The sequence below is a fragment of the Camelus dromedarius genome, chromosome 19, assembly GCF_036321535.1.
Source record: "Camelus dromedarius isolate mCamDro1 chromosome 19, mCamDro1.pat, whole genome shotgun sequence".
NCBI lineage: Eukaryota > Metazoa > Chordata > Mammalia > Artiodactyla > Camelidae > Camelus > Camelus dromedarius.
This window is the reverse complement of record NC_087454.1, coordinates 10979210-10994686: the sequence shown is the minus strand read 5'-3', so window position 1 is coordinate 10994686 and position 15477 is coordinate 10979210. Positions and strand designations below refer to the sequence as shown.

Sequence of the window (15477 nt, the reverse complement as noted above, 5' to 3'; positions counted from 1 at the left end):
AGAGGTCCAGCGCAGGCCCTCCCCGAGACCTCAGGCAACCTCTGTGCTTCCGGCCAGAAGCCAGATGTTTCTGCGAGATTGGGGAGGTGGTTCTAGAACAATCTTAACCACTGTTGTATTCCATTGGACCTTTTATTTATTGGTATTGTCATGAGTAAAAGAACATGCATCCAGAAAGGATTACCTATGTGTACATACAGAGGAAAGAGAGAGGGTCATACGTGTAAATAGAAAGAAAGGAGAATGCGACAGATCTGTCACCAGGGGTCTCATAAAGAGGGTGTATGAGTGTCCTGGGCTGCTGTAACAAAGCACCACAAACTGGGTGGCTTAAAACAAGGGAAATGTATTCTCTCCCAGTTCTGGAGGCTAGCAGTCCAAAATGAAGGTGCCAGCAGGGCCTTGCTCCCCACGAGGCTCTAGGGAATAGTCCTTCCTTGCCTTTTCTGTTTTATTTATTTATTTTCTTTATCGAAGTATAGTTGATTTACAATGTTGTGTTAGTTTCTGGTGTACAGCGTAGTGAGTCAGTTATACCTATATACATATATTCTTTTTCATCATAGGTTATTACAAGATATTGAATGTAATTCCCTGTGCTATACAGTAGGACCTTGTTGTTTACCTATTTTGTGTATAGTAGTTTGTATCTGCTAATCCCAAACTCCCAATATATCCCTCCCCCACCCCTTTCCCCTTTGGTAACCGTAAGTTTGTTTTCTACGCCTGTGAGTCTATTTAGTCTGTTTCTGTTTTATAACCAGGTTCATTTGTATCACTGTTTAGATTCCACATATAAATGATATCATATGATATTTGTCTTCCCCTGTCTGACTTACTTCACTTGGTATGATCATCTCTAGGTCCATCCATGTTGCTGCAAATGGCATTATTTTATTATTTATTATGGCTGAGTAGCATTCCGGTGCATATGTATACCACATCCTCTTTATCCAGTTATTTGTTGATGGCCATTTAGGTTCTTCCTTGCCTCTTCTAGCTCCTGGTGGTTCTGACCATTCTTGGCTTTCCTTGGCTTATGGCAGCATAACTCCCATCTCTGCCTCTGTCTTCACATGGCCTTCTTCCCGTTCCCCATGTCTCCTGAGTCTCCTCTTATGAGAACCTCAGGCATATTGGACTTAAGGTCTACCCTTATCCAGTAAGGCCTCATCTTAACTAATTACATCTGCAAAGACCCTATTTCCAAATAGTCATACTCACTTTACTGGGGATTAAGACTTCAATGTATCTTTCAGGGGAAAACCATTCAACCCACAACAGAGGGTAATAGGAACTTACATGGAGGACTGACCAGTGCAGGGAGCTACATAAATGCAGCAATAAAAAGGGAAAACAGTTACATGGGAAATGGTATGTGGAGATCAAACGGGTTTGGGAGTAACAGGAAATATTAGATAAGAGACGCTCTCCTTTAGAATACTCTTTCCATCTGTGCTTACGGCCCTGGTATTTTTTTTTTTTTCTGTCAGAGTTTAAAAAAATATATTGTATAAATAAAAAGAATAAGAAAATAGCATTTCTCTGACTCACACATTGGGCAGAGCCACAAACTCTTGTGCTAATCAGGAAAGACTTCACAGAAGTGTTGGTGCTTGAGCTGATCTCCAAGGAGGAGGATTGAATCGCCACGCAAAGAGCTTCCCGTGTAGACAGAAAGTACCCGCGAAAGCACCCTGTTATTTCAGGGATCCGCCCCTTCCCACCTTAAATAGGGTGAAAAGTCTCGAAAAGCAAGGCCCAGACCGTCTACTTAATCTGTATTACTCAGAAACAGTACTAAACAAATGAAAGGGGCAAAAATGTTTCTGGTTTTAATAAGTGCACAAGCAAGCACCCAGGACGGTGGGAGAACACGAGGAGCGTCTATACGGAGGAGTTCACTCTTGGACACATTTGCCAAAGCACAAATATGGAAACCCCCATCCTCAGCCAGATCTGGAGAAATCAAAAGGCTGATGTGGTATAAATTCCTCTGCCCTGATTGCATAAGGAGATCTGCCAACATTTTTTTCTCTGATATATTCCTTTCTGCACAGAGAGCTGAACTGGGTTCTTAAAAACCTGATCGTGAACTGAGATAGGCAATTCTGAATCACCACCAGGATCTAGGAAAATTAATTCCTCACTGATCTTCCCAGATAAGCACCCAAGCTTGCTGCCGCTGAGATCTGCATCGGGATCTGGTGAGGTTTCTGTCACAGAGCAGCTCCCCATTTTTGGCATAAGAATGTACAGGATGCCAGTAAAGTTCACACTGGGTCATCGAAGTCTCTTTAAATGCACGATGATTCATTGCTGGGGGTGGGGGAGAGAGGAGAGCGAGGGGGAAGGAAGTGCTGAGCAGAGAGGCGGAGCGAAGTCATTATGAAATTGACTGCAGAAGCAGCTGGCGCTGGAGTGATGGGGGTCACATGTTCTTACTATTGGTATTTCGGCTACAACTTTGAGACCAGAGGTAGGGGGAGGGTTCAGGACACCTCACCTTGTGTAACTCGATTGGCTCGATTGGCTTTCAGAGGAGGTGCATCTGAGCCTGGTATATTAGAATTACAATGGAGTGTTAATTTCTCTTTTGATCTGACAAAGAGGAAAAGCTCTCCCATGACAGGACGGTTAGCAGGATAAAAATCTGGCTGTAGTGGTGTGAGTGAACAATTTGTCTTCTTCTACTTGATTTACTCGCATCCTAGCTGACAGGGTCTTCCATTCTGTGCATTCATTTTGTACTTAAAAAGGGATTGTTTGTAATTTACAGTTTAGGTCGGAGTGCTATTATTCTGCTCTGTCAGAAAGCCTCTGTGGCAGGAGCTATCGTTTCATGTCTGTGCCACAGCACAAAGCAAATCCGGACCTTCAGTCATCAGTCTTGAGAGCTCCCCAAAGTCTCCCAGCACTTAAACTTTGCAGAGACCTGACAGACAGGGGTTCTCTAAACATCAAACTGTCTGACAACCCCCGCTGAAATCCTGACACGGACAGTTTCCTCTAGCTATTTATGTCAAAAAGCAAAGTTTTCCAATGCATTTTCTCTGACTCTTTCCCTTTGGGGTAAACTTGGTAAATTCCTCATAAAATAATTGTCTTCAAATCTGACCCTCTTTTAGATTAGCTTTTTCTAACCGATACTGACTCAAGAAAAATAAAGTAACCCTTGAGAGAGCTTATAGCTATGTATTTTAATGTCGTGAAGTTAGAATAACAAAGAACTTCGCTTCTTCCTTCCGTAACAATTTGATGTTTATTTTTTTTAGCCTGTGATTGCCCCCTGATCTTAGTTTGAAGGCACCCTAAGCTTTAACCAGTACAACCCCACGTCCGCCAGTATCTTAGTGTACACAATGGTGGCTTTGATTTTAATTTGGAAAATGTGTTTCTTTTGAGGAAACAAAATGCCAAGTTGTTAATGAAATGCTTTTAATAGATTTCCAAATGCTCCCAGCCAAATACCAGGCAAAGTTCAACTCACTCATTCTAAGCCTTAAAATGTTCATTTTCTTTTCATGTAAGAAGAGCTATGTTCTATAGATGATTAAGACCATAAATAAATTCCGTTATTTCATACGTCATTGCATTACGTTCAATCTTGGTCATAGTTACATTGATGAAAATATATCTAGGTTTTGCTTGCAAAATAAACCATATAATAGTGGTTAAAAACATCTCATTTCCTTTTGACGTGTCCTACTGTACTAAGTATATTAGAAAGTTTTTTTTTTAAAAAAGGTTTCCTTTTGGTGGCCTTGATTTATTTTCTAGTTAAGCAGCAATTGTATACTTTTCATTATCCATGCCCAAAGCCATATGTCATTAAAAGGTATCACCCCCAACCATTCAGCCATAAACCACAAAACCAGCTATAATTCCAGAATGCTTGTGCTTTTAAAAATAGAATGTAAGTCTTCCATCAGCCTCCCAGGGTAGCAGAGTACCTGAGGAACCCCAGCCACTCAAAGACTGAGTCTAACAGATTTTTAGTCTAACAGATAATCCCAACAAATTTTTGTTTTGCTGGCACATACCAGATCTACTAGTGAGATTATGCCTTTACCAATAGGTTACTCTCAGGGATCATTTTGACCAGGGATAAGGTCCATGTTACACACTGCAAGGGGGAAACTTCAGGAAGGTAGAAAAGTAACTGATTATCTACTACACTGCTGCAGAGAGCCCCGCCAGGATTCTAAGATCTCCAGCTGTGGGTTCTTAGAACTAATTCCTGCCCCTCCTGGGCCCCCTTATCCAGGGCTGTCCATTAGAAATATAATGGACACATGCCATTTTAAATTTTATAGTAGCCACACTAAGAAATACAAAGAAACAGGTATATTAATTTTAACAATGTATTTTATTTAACCTAATATATGCAGAATAGTTTCAACATTTAATCAATATAAAAATTACTGATATATATGTATAGATATGTGCATATGTGTACATATATGTGTGTGTGTATGTTCTTTAAAATCCCAAGTATATTTTACACTTAAAACACATCTCAAAAAAAACAAACCACATCTCAAGAGCTTAACAGTCATACTGGACAGTGCAGACCTCTACTAAAGCACTTGTGTTTGTTGTTAATTGTAGACAGAATTCTATTTAAAATTGCCTAGTGTGTGTACTGTAAAGTCATAAACTGTTGGCGGATGTTTAAATACAATGATCTGAATTTAATTCTTGACTATTGGTGATGTCATTATCATTACCCAGAAGCCTATGCTGCTACAGTTTGGTGGAGGGTCAAGAAAGATGATTCAAGGGCATGTCTTTTAAGAGTCTCTGTGCCATGAAAAGAGCCCAGTGACTTCAGTTTGGGTGTGGCCAGCTGACCTCAGAGTCCATTGTGTGACTGGTTTTCACTTTTGTTTTTAGTTTGTTTTACTTTTCTGGTTTCTCCAGCTCTATTTGGGAGTGTAATCTAAGGAAAGTATATTGCTTTTGGAAGCACACTGTGATTTGCTCAGATTTTTAAATGACATGTGTGGAATAGCACCCTTCTTATAATACTGTGGTTAAAGGTCTGTCAGTGTTTCCATTAAAAATTGAACTTTCGGGGATTTATTACAAAGCCATAACAAATGGCTCCAGGTCAAAATTTGGTAAATCTTTCTTTCGTGTAGGAAGAAATTCTTTTTAACCATTTTTTAAGAAGATATAAATAAATGTTTACCACTTAAATTTACTTGTGATTTTTTGGGGGTTGGGGAAGGCATTTAGATAAAATACATGTTGTATCTGTACATTTTGTTTTACAGATTTGAAATATTAATATTAGCTTGTAAATAAATTTTGCTGAAGAGTTATACAATTATCCTCCCACCTCCCAAATTCTCAGTGATTCTAGTATTTGATTCTCATATTTGGAAGTCTGATTAGTACCATGATTCTGAGAGGTGCTGAATCTATCAACTAAGAATCTTTAAGTTTCATCATGGGAAAAATGGACAATTTTCAAAAGATAAGATTTGTTTTGCTGTGAATTCCTTGTAAACATAATTGTCTTACTCATTTTTATATTCCCAGGGCCTAGTTTTTGTTGCTGCACAATGATAAACACATTTAAAAAGTAGCTTGAGAATGAAGACCATCTCTATTCCTCAGTCTCTTATTTAAATACTCACTTATTAAATATTCACTAATAATTTGGAAAAACCTTTACAACAGTAAAGAACGTGCTGCCAATCTTAAACCTCTGTGATTTCCCTCATTTCTGATCATCTTCATGGATTACTGTTACAACGGAGTGACCCAGTGCTATGAAGGCACGAGCCAGTTTGAAAACTTTTTTGAGGCTGAGCTTGAATGCCATGTCTTAACCACCTCACAGGAGCATTTGAAGATGCAATATGGAAGGGCTGTATGAAAAGTTACATAGATATAATTGAAACCTAAATCATCCCCACTGCAAACATGAACGATAAACCCCCCCAAATTCCTGTGAAAGTGAACTTGGTGAGAAATACATCTCCTTTCACCAACATATATGACTCCAAATGAAACAAACTTCTCTGATGTAGTGTTGGGTTAACTGACCCCAAAGTTTTTAGAGAAACAGGGGTGACTCTTAGAGGTTGCCTCACTCTGCATTGTGCTGTCTTTATTTTGAACTGGAGAAAAGTGAGGGCATCTTTTTCCAAATATGGCTGCTTAGGTCCACTTTCTTTTAAGAATTCAAGCTGATTCGCTAACTAAGAATATGTATAGTCTATTTCATTTCCAATCAGTTCAATCATCTAGTTTTTACCAGCTGGTAAGCTGTCTGTGTTCGCCTGTTTTTCTTTTGTACTCTATATGAGGCTACTTCCAATGAAGACATCTACTGCAACGAAAAATCCCTTCCGTTGTGGAGGGCCTACACGCTTGCTTTATTAAGCACTCTTGTGCTCCCTCTGCTGCCGTGAAGAAAACCTTCATGTTCAAGACCCTGGCACATTCCTTACCGAGTGTTCTCTTGGCAATGATGATGCAGATTTGTGCATAAATCAGGGCCCTTCTGGAATGCCGTACTGTTGGACTAAAGCATAAAATGTAGTCATTTTTCATTAAAAAGTGCAAAAAGGGGAAGGGAATTAAAAAAGAATAAATAGAAGAATTAAGTTCTGCATCTGTGGCCAAATTCATCTAGACAGAGCCCTGTAGTACAGACAGTGTGCTTCACACGACAATGCGCTCAGGAATCACTGGGGGGCTGATAAAAGACACATTCTGATTCAATAGGTCTGGGGTGGAACTCTCTCACACTGAATGTCTAGAAAGCTTCCAGATGCTGCTGGTGCCGCTCTGAAGACTATGCTTTCAGAAGCAAGATGTGATATGTAAATATATGACATAAAAGATATTTGATAGGTCATTTTAAACCTTCAAAAGTAGATATTACCAAAACAGTGAAATAGACACAAGAGATGAAAATGATTCTCTGTGATGTTTAAGCAATGCAGAACGTAGATTGGCAGGAACGTTCCATAGGCCTCATTTCTCAGTTTCCTTTAATTTCAATGTTTGACTTATACTTGTACGAATATAGTATCAGATTTATGAACAGGACTATCGTACTACAGATTTGCTTACTGGCTTCTTGAAAGCCCCGTTCTTCTTTCATTGAGTTTTTATTTGCATGAGAAAGTATTGTTTTTTTACAGAATCAGCGCCAGTTATTTGTGATTGTACATTTAATATTTTGCCATCTGAAAAGAAAACATTTTGGTACTAAAGGTAATGAAAACTGTATCGTGGGTATGATGTTTATGTTGGACCTTGCAGGAAGAAATAGTTACAGATTTTAATGGCAGTTTATGGCTTTAATCTTAATGGCTAAGTAAGTAAATGACGCAGTTCTTATTAATTGTTCTTACTGTTTGGGTAATAAACATATTTAGTTTCCTTGAGGGAGCATTTAAATTAATTGACTAACTCTAATCTGAATTATGTGTTTTAATTTGTCTAAGGTTGTTAAAATAAATTAACTGCTTGTGTCAGTGTAATAATTAAAATATTAGCTCCTTTTAATTTTTTTTTACCCGAAATTCTCTAAATGTAAGATGTCTAAAAATAGAGTGGAGGTGCGTTGGACAGTCTGCAGATTAGGAGTTGGAACGAAAACATCTAAGTTAAGCCAAAAACATGGCAACCAATATTTTCTGTTATAAAAATATTTTAGATGAATTTATTTTTTTATGAAAGCTGTCTGAAACTGAAATGAAGAGCAGAAGTTCTCTGTTTATTCACAGGCCAGTAATAATAATACCTGCCTCACAAAGCATACGTCTTCTCCGTGCAGAGCCAACAGTTTCTGCTCCTTTCAGAAACCGGCTCTGCCAAGTCGGAGGAAGAGATATTACCCGGCTATGTTCTGAGATATTAACCTTCACCTTGATAATGCTTGTCAAGGAACACAAAACCAGGCAGAGCCTTTTCAGGAAACTGATTTTAACTGTCCACTAGAGGCTGTAATGAGACCAACAATGTCACTTTAGACCAACCCGGGGTTTAAGCCGTAACCATCATTGATTTTTAAATGAAAAAAAAAAAAAAAGTTGTAGAAACGAGTAAACAGTAGTAGTAGTTCTTTAAAAATAGCAATGTATATGTGCATGGTATTTCAAAATGTGAGAAAAAGTTATTTCCGGGGCTCTACACCTTCCTAGTTATAGGATGCTTATTTTTATTTCTGCAGGACCTTGGCTGTACGATACAGTTGTTAAAAGAGCCGACACATTTCTCTTAGTAATTCTGTATTCTGCCTCAGTTGGTGACTAACCATTAGGTCATAAGTAAATTCAAGCCAAAAGGTTTCTCACATACAGCTTACATTCAATAGCAGAGGCTTCCAGAGAGAAACTTATGTGGAGGGATCATGTTTCTAGACACTTGGTTCTAAGCACCTGAAAGAGGTCAAATGCTGCCCCGACACCTACCGGTCTTCCAGAATGATCTGCAGCCCGGAGAACGCCGCACTGAGCTCCCTTTAGCATGGATGTGCCTTCTCTTCCTCCAGGTGCCACACCTGTTGGCCAGGTACCACCCATTCAAAATTCCTTCCCTTCCAGCTAACGCCTGGCGGTGGTACCTGCGGAGGGGCCGGGTGGAGAGGCGTGGAGAACCGCACTTAAAAATTGAGTCCGGAGTAAGTTCTTCAGAGCGGATTCACCAGAACTGCCATTTGATGCTCGGTTTGCTTTCTCTATCTCCTACACTGGTTACCTCATTTCCGATTAAAATAATGATCCCGAATTAGCGGCGAGAGGAGAGCGCGGGTCGTCTACCCAGGCTAGAGCTGGGTAGTTCCACACCCAGGTCCCAAGATTTCCGGACCTGCAGAAAGAGAAAGGAGTCCAGGGAGGTCAACCAGCTTTCACAGACAGGAAAGGTGAGGGTGCACGTGCAGATGGGGCGGGGGGAACCCTGAAAACTTTCCTGAGTTGCACGCAAAGATAATTCTCGCGGCTTGGTGGTCTGGGTTCCGGAACGCCGAGGCTAAACCGGTTTGAGGGTTAACGTGCGTGAAGATCGGAGTCAGCCCTCTTAGACGCTTCTCGGCGCGCCCGGGACGAAGGGCACGTCGGGATCAGAATTGGCCCACCTCCTCTCTTCCTTGGGGTATTTCGTGGGCTCCGACTTGCAGATCGACACCCCTCGGAGACCCTCCAGGGTGCCTGAGTCGCAACCGCTGTCGCTATGCCCCTCCAACTAGATGCAGGGACCCGGGGAGGCGCGCGAGGACCGACCGGTCACCGCTAAAATTACCTCATCGTTTCAGCTCCCCGCCCCTTTCCCAAACCTGGAAGAACTGTCCCCTCCGGCCTGGGTCTCCCCTCACGCCCCGCGCTCCCCGGATCCCGAGCGGGTGTGAGGAGAACGCGCCCGCTTCCCCAGAGGCCGTGGAGCCGGGGCAGCGCGCACCGAAGGGTTAAGGGCGCGGGCCGGCCGCCGTGCCGTGCGCTCGCGGTGCTCGGAGCGGCTCGCCCCGCCGCCCGCCGGAGGGTGTCCGCCCCCACCCCCCCGAAGTCGGATCCTTGAGCTGCGGCGGCGGCAGCCAACTGCTCCATATTTGGCTTCTATTACACATTTACATACTGGAGCGAGCGAGCGAGCGCGAGAGAGCGCGAGGGAGGGCGGGCGGAGGGAGGAGGGAGGGGAGTGGGGGGAGGAGGAGGAGGAGGAGGAGAGAGCAGAGTATACCGCAGACATCATTTCTACTACAGTGGCGGAGCCGTACAGGACCTGTTTCACTGCAGGGGGATCCAAAACAAGCCCTGTGGAGCAGCAGCCAGAGCTACAGCAGCCGCAAGACAGTTTCTCTCCCTCTGCCCCCCCTTCCCCACGCAACCCCAGATCCATTTACACTTTACAGTAAGTGGCTATTTTTTTTCTCCTCTGATTCTTTCTCTCCCCCCTCCCCCCACCCCCTTCTCCCCTGATTTAGATTAAGGTCCCCCCTACCCCCGCCCCCGCTCTCCCGAGAGAGGCAAAAGCAACAACCAGCAAACAAACCCCAAACCCCAATCGGCTGCACGGAAAACAGCTGGAAGAGGAACGAAGGAAATCGACGCGTCGTGTTGTGGGGTGTGTGTGTGTGTGTGTGTGTGTGTGTGTGTGTCTGTACATACAACCGTCTCCGGCTCCAGCCTCCAGGGCCGACATCCCCGCTCTGGGCGCAGGGACGACCGGCAGGGGGTCTACCGAGGCCGGTGGGGGCCCGCCGGGCGAGGGGGCGCGCCCGGGCTGGGGGAGCGGGCAGGCGGGGAGAGCGGCGGCGGCGCCCCGCTCCGGCCGCGAGTGTCCTCCTCCCTCGAGGTGGCGTAGGGGAAGGCGGCGGCTGGGGGTCTCGCTGCCCCCTCCTCTCGTCACCCCCTCCCAACCCCTCTCCCAGAAGAGGGCGGCGAGAGCGAGTGGATCTGGAGGAGGGCTGGGCTTCCCCGCGGGGGTCCTCAGGGTCTCGGAGCCCAGGGGCGCAGGTCTCCTGGCGGAGGCCGGCCTGGATGGGCGAGTGGCTGCGGACCGGGAGGAATCTGCGCCGGCGCCCGGGCCGGGACTTTGCGCGCGCGGCCAGGCGTCAGGCGGTGGGAGCGTCGGGGGCGCCGAGGGGTGGGCGCTGGGGGGAGCCGGCGTGCGGGGCCAGGAGCGCGGCCGGAGTGGCGGTGGCGGCCCTAACTGCTGCCGCCGCCGCGGCCGCCGCCGCCACCACCGCCGCCCTGTTGGTACGGCCGCTTCCTGATCATGTGCAGCCGCCGCCGCCCGGAGCCGGGAGCCCGCGAGCGCCCCAGCCCGGGCCGGCGCCCCCGCCAGTTCCCGGGGCTGGAGCCGAGGAGCCGCGGCAGGCGCTGCCCTGCCCGCGCCGGGAGTGAACGGCTGCGCGGCTGATCAGAGGGTGAATGAAGCCAGGAGGAGGGGAAGGGGGAGGCGGCGGCGGAGGAGGCGCTGCGGGGACTGGGATGCCCCCTGGAGCCCCGCTGCTCGTTCACTCTGGGCCGGGCCGGAGACTCCGCCACTCCTGCGGCCGCTGCCGCCTCCTACGTGGTTCCAGCGCTGCACGCAGACCGGTCCCACAGCGGGCAGGGAAGGGGGCCGGCCGGGCGGAGCGAGAGGTGAGGCGGTGGCGGAGCGCGGCGTGAGTGTGAGTGAGTGCGTGCGTGTGTGTGTGTGTGTGTGTTTGTGCGCGCGCGGGGGGAGGGGGCTGCCTGAGCCGTCGCGGTGGCGAGGGGGCCCCCTCTGTGGCCACTTGGCTGACTCTGCAGCACCCCGACCCCTCCTCGGCCCCCAGCCTTCAGGCCGCCTTCCTAAACTCCTTGCCTGGTGCTTTCATTTCATTTCCGACCACGTAGCGGGCTGACTGGAAGCGATGAAACAATTCAGGTTTTCTAGGGAGATTGAGCAAGAACCTTGGTGGGGGGTGGAAGTAGGGTGGTGTTGGAGATGCTGCCAGAAAACAAAACAAAAAAAAATCAGTTTCTAAGAACTGTGGGGTTCGGTTCAATCCCGTGGCTGCTCTGTTTTGTTTTCTTTCTTAGTATATAATCCTACAGATAAGAGAGTAATATAAATACTTCGGAAGATTGGGAAATTGCTGAAGAGTAGTAAGGGCAAAAAAAAAAAAAAAAAAGCCAGTCGGAAGCTGGTTATATAATGCGAGATGTGGCTAACGAGAACGGCAAGCTATTTTTATTTTGTTTACCGTATGCTGTGCAGTAGGGACTCCTCCAAACTGGTTCTGTCCCCGAAGAGATTCTTAGCTTCCCTGTGAGATCCACAGGATACAATTAGCAAAATTAGAAGACCCTAATACACCCACAGAATAAAAACTAATGGTTTAGAGTGGCATACTCCGTGCACATCCTGTGGTCCATGCACGGGAATGTGTGTATGCAAATAAGTTCTCCTTTGGCAATCTGGTAATCACATCTCAGTGACATTTGTGTTTTATAATGCAGGCTGTTCTTAATATTTAAACATCATCGTTACATATCGCACACAGCAGTGGGTAGTTACTTGATGGTTATTTTTAGGCATAGCTTGTTACTTTTTCGACAGTGTTATTAGTTAAGCCATTTCTGTTTGGGTTTCTGAAGAACCTTGCAGTTCCTAGAAGCCTCTGTGTTGAGCCCACCGTGTGGTTTATTTGGTTGGTGAAGGTAGTTTGATGCTTGATCTTTTTTTTGGAATGAAGCATTTGCCGGAGGAAACTACCAGAGAGAAGGATGAGAAAATTCTGCACATGAACTCCTGGAAAGGGATTGCACCATAACGGCTAATGCTCCGGCATTTAATCTCCTCTGACTGCCCTCTAACTGTGCCTGCATCAGTCAATATTTTAGCAGCTCCCCAGATAAATGGGCTCGAATGCCACCTTCTACATAAAGCAGAGGTTGCAGGATTCCCCTGAACCTTGGGCCTGCCTGCCTTTCTCATCTTGTGGATACCTGTCAGCGGGTGTAGGTTTTCCGTGCACTTACTCAGGCCCTGATCACTCATGTAATTAGATCAGGCTGCCATGGCAACAGACAATGTTCCTCCGTCCATTCAGGTGGGTTTGTCTTGTGCCTGGACTACTCCCAAGTGTTTCAGTGCACAGTATTTGTGCTGCCCCAGCCAGATGAGAGGCTTTACTATTTCCATTGCATCTTCTTTCTGTCATTTTTTGGACGGGAGGCTTCTAGCTACTCAACTTTTTCATAAAGGAGACCAACAAGCTGTTCTTACTGGGTGCAGTATGTAAATGCGTCTCCCCAGACAGTGAAAGGAGCCTGACAATCCTGCTGGTGTTTATTGTGAACAGATCAACAAGTATTTGGTACTTGTTAGAAGCCTTTCAGAGCTGACTAAGGCAACATTTCTTTTGCAGTCTGTCTGGTGTCTTTGACCTTGCAGGCACTTAACCCTTGCAAGTGTGAAAGAACTCATCCTTTAGAACCAGTTGCCAGTAGTCCAGACTGGTTTTCTGAAGGACTTATTCAGCAGAAGTCATTTATTTGGGAAGAATATCCTCGCAGTCACATTTGAAAACTTTACAGCCATAACGTAATAACAAAAAAATGTGACTGACAGCAGGCAGCCATTCTGAATGTATTCATTTTTAACTTGGATTTCTTGGCAATGATCCTTACCTGTGTGGTAGTAAGTTAAAAGGTTTTTGTCTCAGGTAAGAAATGATACAGGCCTATAGCTGGTAGACTGATAATGTATGGTGCTTTTGCACAGTAAACAACTTGTGTTCTATTTGGGGATATAATTTACTGAGCATTTAATAATTTAGAGAATTCAGCTCTTTGCATTAGGAGGCCACCTAAGCCTGCTAAAGAAAGAAAAACAATACTGTTGGGGAAAAGAAAAAGTTAAGAAGAGTAGCTTTGGTTGCTGCAGCTCTGTGTTGTCAGGCAATCCAAATAAAGGGGAGTATTTTAATAACTGATATTTGAAAGAAAAAATAATTAAGACTAATAATGTCTTGCTGTAGTTGTGACGCTGTCAGTGGGTTTACAGTTTTACAGCCCCATAGCTAAATTGGTAAATCCTTGTTTTATTTCTCCGGGGTAGGATTGAGAGAGCTACTCAGCGCTCCTCACAGGGGGTTTATGACTTTCTGCTGTTTGGTGAGTTTATGCAGTTGGTAACTTGATTGTGGCCTGCTCAGATCAAGCATTGCTGTGTTTAAAATGAGCTGTTATTTCTAGGAGGTAAATAGATGGGGGAGGCAAGGCTATAAAATATAGCACGGAAGTTTAAGTTTTATACAACACCTTGGAGGTCCTGGATTATAGTTTACAACGTACTGAAACTCACTTTACTTGCAGCCAGACGTGAACGTGTATTTTTGAGTGTACAAATAAATTCATGCTGAAGTGAGTATGAAAAATGTACTTGATTGGAAACTGTGAAAGTCAGTACTTTCCCTTCTGGATTTCGTTTTAAGAGGGTTTGGTAAACTAGAGGTGGTACTCTATCAGAAATGTTATAACCAGCTTCAGGGCCTCTGAATTGTCTTTTACTTTTGGAGAGAGATTCACGAGCAACTCTTTAGCCATCAGATTATACGTGAAATGTCTGTAGCTGGCCTTAACTTTTCAACATACCTAACTCAGTTGTCTGGGAGTCCCCGGAGAGGTCAGCCTTAAGAGAGCATTAAAATATTAATAAGCGTGTTACTGTGACTCCTGGTTTTGTTGTCATTACAGAGTTTAAGGATTCTCATTCCTTTTGTTTAATGTGCCTTGATTTTTTTTCCATTCGGAAATGTCAAGTGGATTTTCTGTTTGCACCGACCATGAACGACAGGTTTTGATGACTAATGCATTGTAACACCAGCTTATTTTGTCTCCTATTAGAAGTTAGTCAATAAACATGTTTTTACTAAAAGCCTGAAATTCAGTAAAAGTAGGAGTGAATGTTAATTCCTTAAACTACAGTTGTCTGCAAGTAACACACAGTCTGGACTCTGAAAAGCTTAAGTACTTTCATATATAAGATGACATAGTGCAGCAAGACAGAATATTATTTTTATGGGGGAAATAGATGATTTGATTTCCATTGCTTTTATATTTTTTGATATGTGCAGCTTAATTGCTTCAAAGAACAGAGTTCTGGTTATACTTCTGCGGTTATCAGAAGCAGGCTCTCCTTATTTTGTGAAAAGCATTGAAAATAATAAATCATAGAAATCCCAATAGTGATAATAATTTATGTTCTAGGGCATTACACACAAGACTGCCTTTTTTTGGAGAATGAATTTTGTAGTTCTCAACTATGCCGTTCAAATTTTAGTTTCATTTAATTGCATTTAATAAAATACTCATTCAAAATTTCTTTTAAGAGATGGTATAATAAGTATATTTAGTGTTCATTTTAGAGAATATTTTAAAATGTTGACTGAAAGTTGTAATTGGATTAAGGTTTTAAAAATACATAAATGCTTAAAATTACAGGAGTAAACAAAAGGTTTAGTTAAATAATCTTTATATGTGGAAAGTTTTTAGAAATCTTTTTCTTATTTCGTAATTTATTTTTTTATCTTTGTCAGTGTAGTGATATATTTCATAATCCTTATAAATCTGAACTTTTCAGGCTGGTTTTTAGATACATATTTGTGCTATATATTACCATCTCAAATGTGCTCAAACATGTTTAGAACTATTAAAGGCAAAAAAGCAACAAGCATTATATTGTCATTGACATATCTGATGTGAGCAGAAATGTTTCATTGATTTTTTTTTTTTATAACTTTTAATGCATCCCATTTGTGGAGTAATGAAAATGTGATGGTAATGGCTGTAACATAAACAAAAATTGTATCCCAAACATGAAAATTACCTTTCAGAAAATTCACTGTAGTGTTATCAGAATTTGAGACTTAAGGGGGCAGAGGTTCCCCTGATTATGGTATTTTGATTCAGGCTAAGAGGAACTCTCCTTCCCCCTCTGTAGGAGCTCTGTAACTGACACATTTTGAATGAGTTATTTAAC

At 43.7% G+C, this 15477-nt stretch overlaps 1 protein-coding gene across 5 annotated transcripts in view; it reads left to right on the top strand.

Moving 5' to 3' along the window:
- Positions 1-9686: 9686 nt before the first annotated feature.
- The window catches only part of ATXN1 (ataxin 1), a 356661-nt gene continuing 350870 nt past the window's right edge, over positions 9687-15477 (top strand). For 4 of the 5 annotated variants that reach the window (XM_064476223.1, XM_064476222.1, XM_064476225.1 and 1 more), the window contains exon 1: positions 9687-9873. The gene's annotated coding sequence lies outside the window, so the exon portion shown is untranslated. Of the gene's footprint in view, positions 9874-10608; positions 11109-15477 lie in introns of those variants that run through there. The other variant, XM_031435167.2, reaches the window with a different exon arrangement.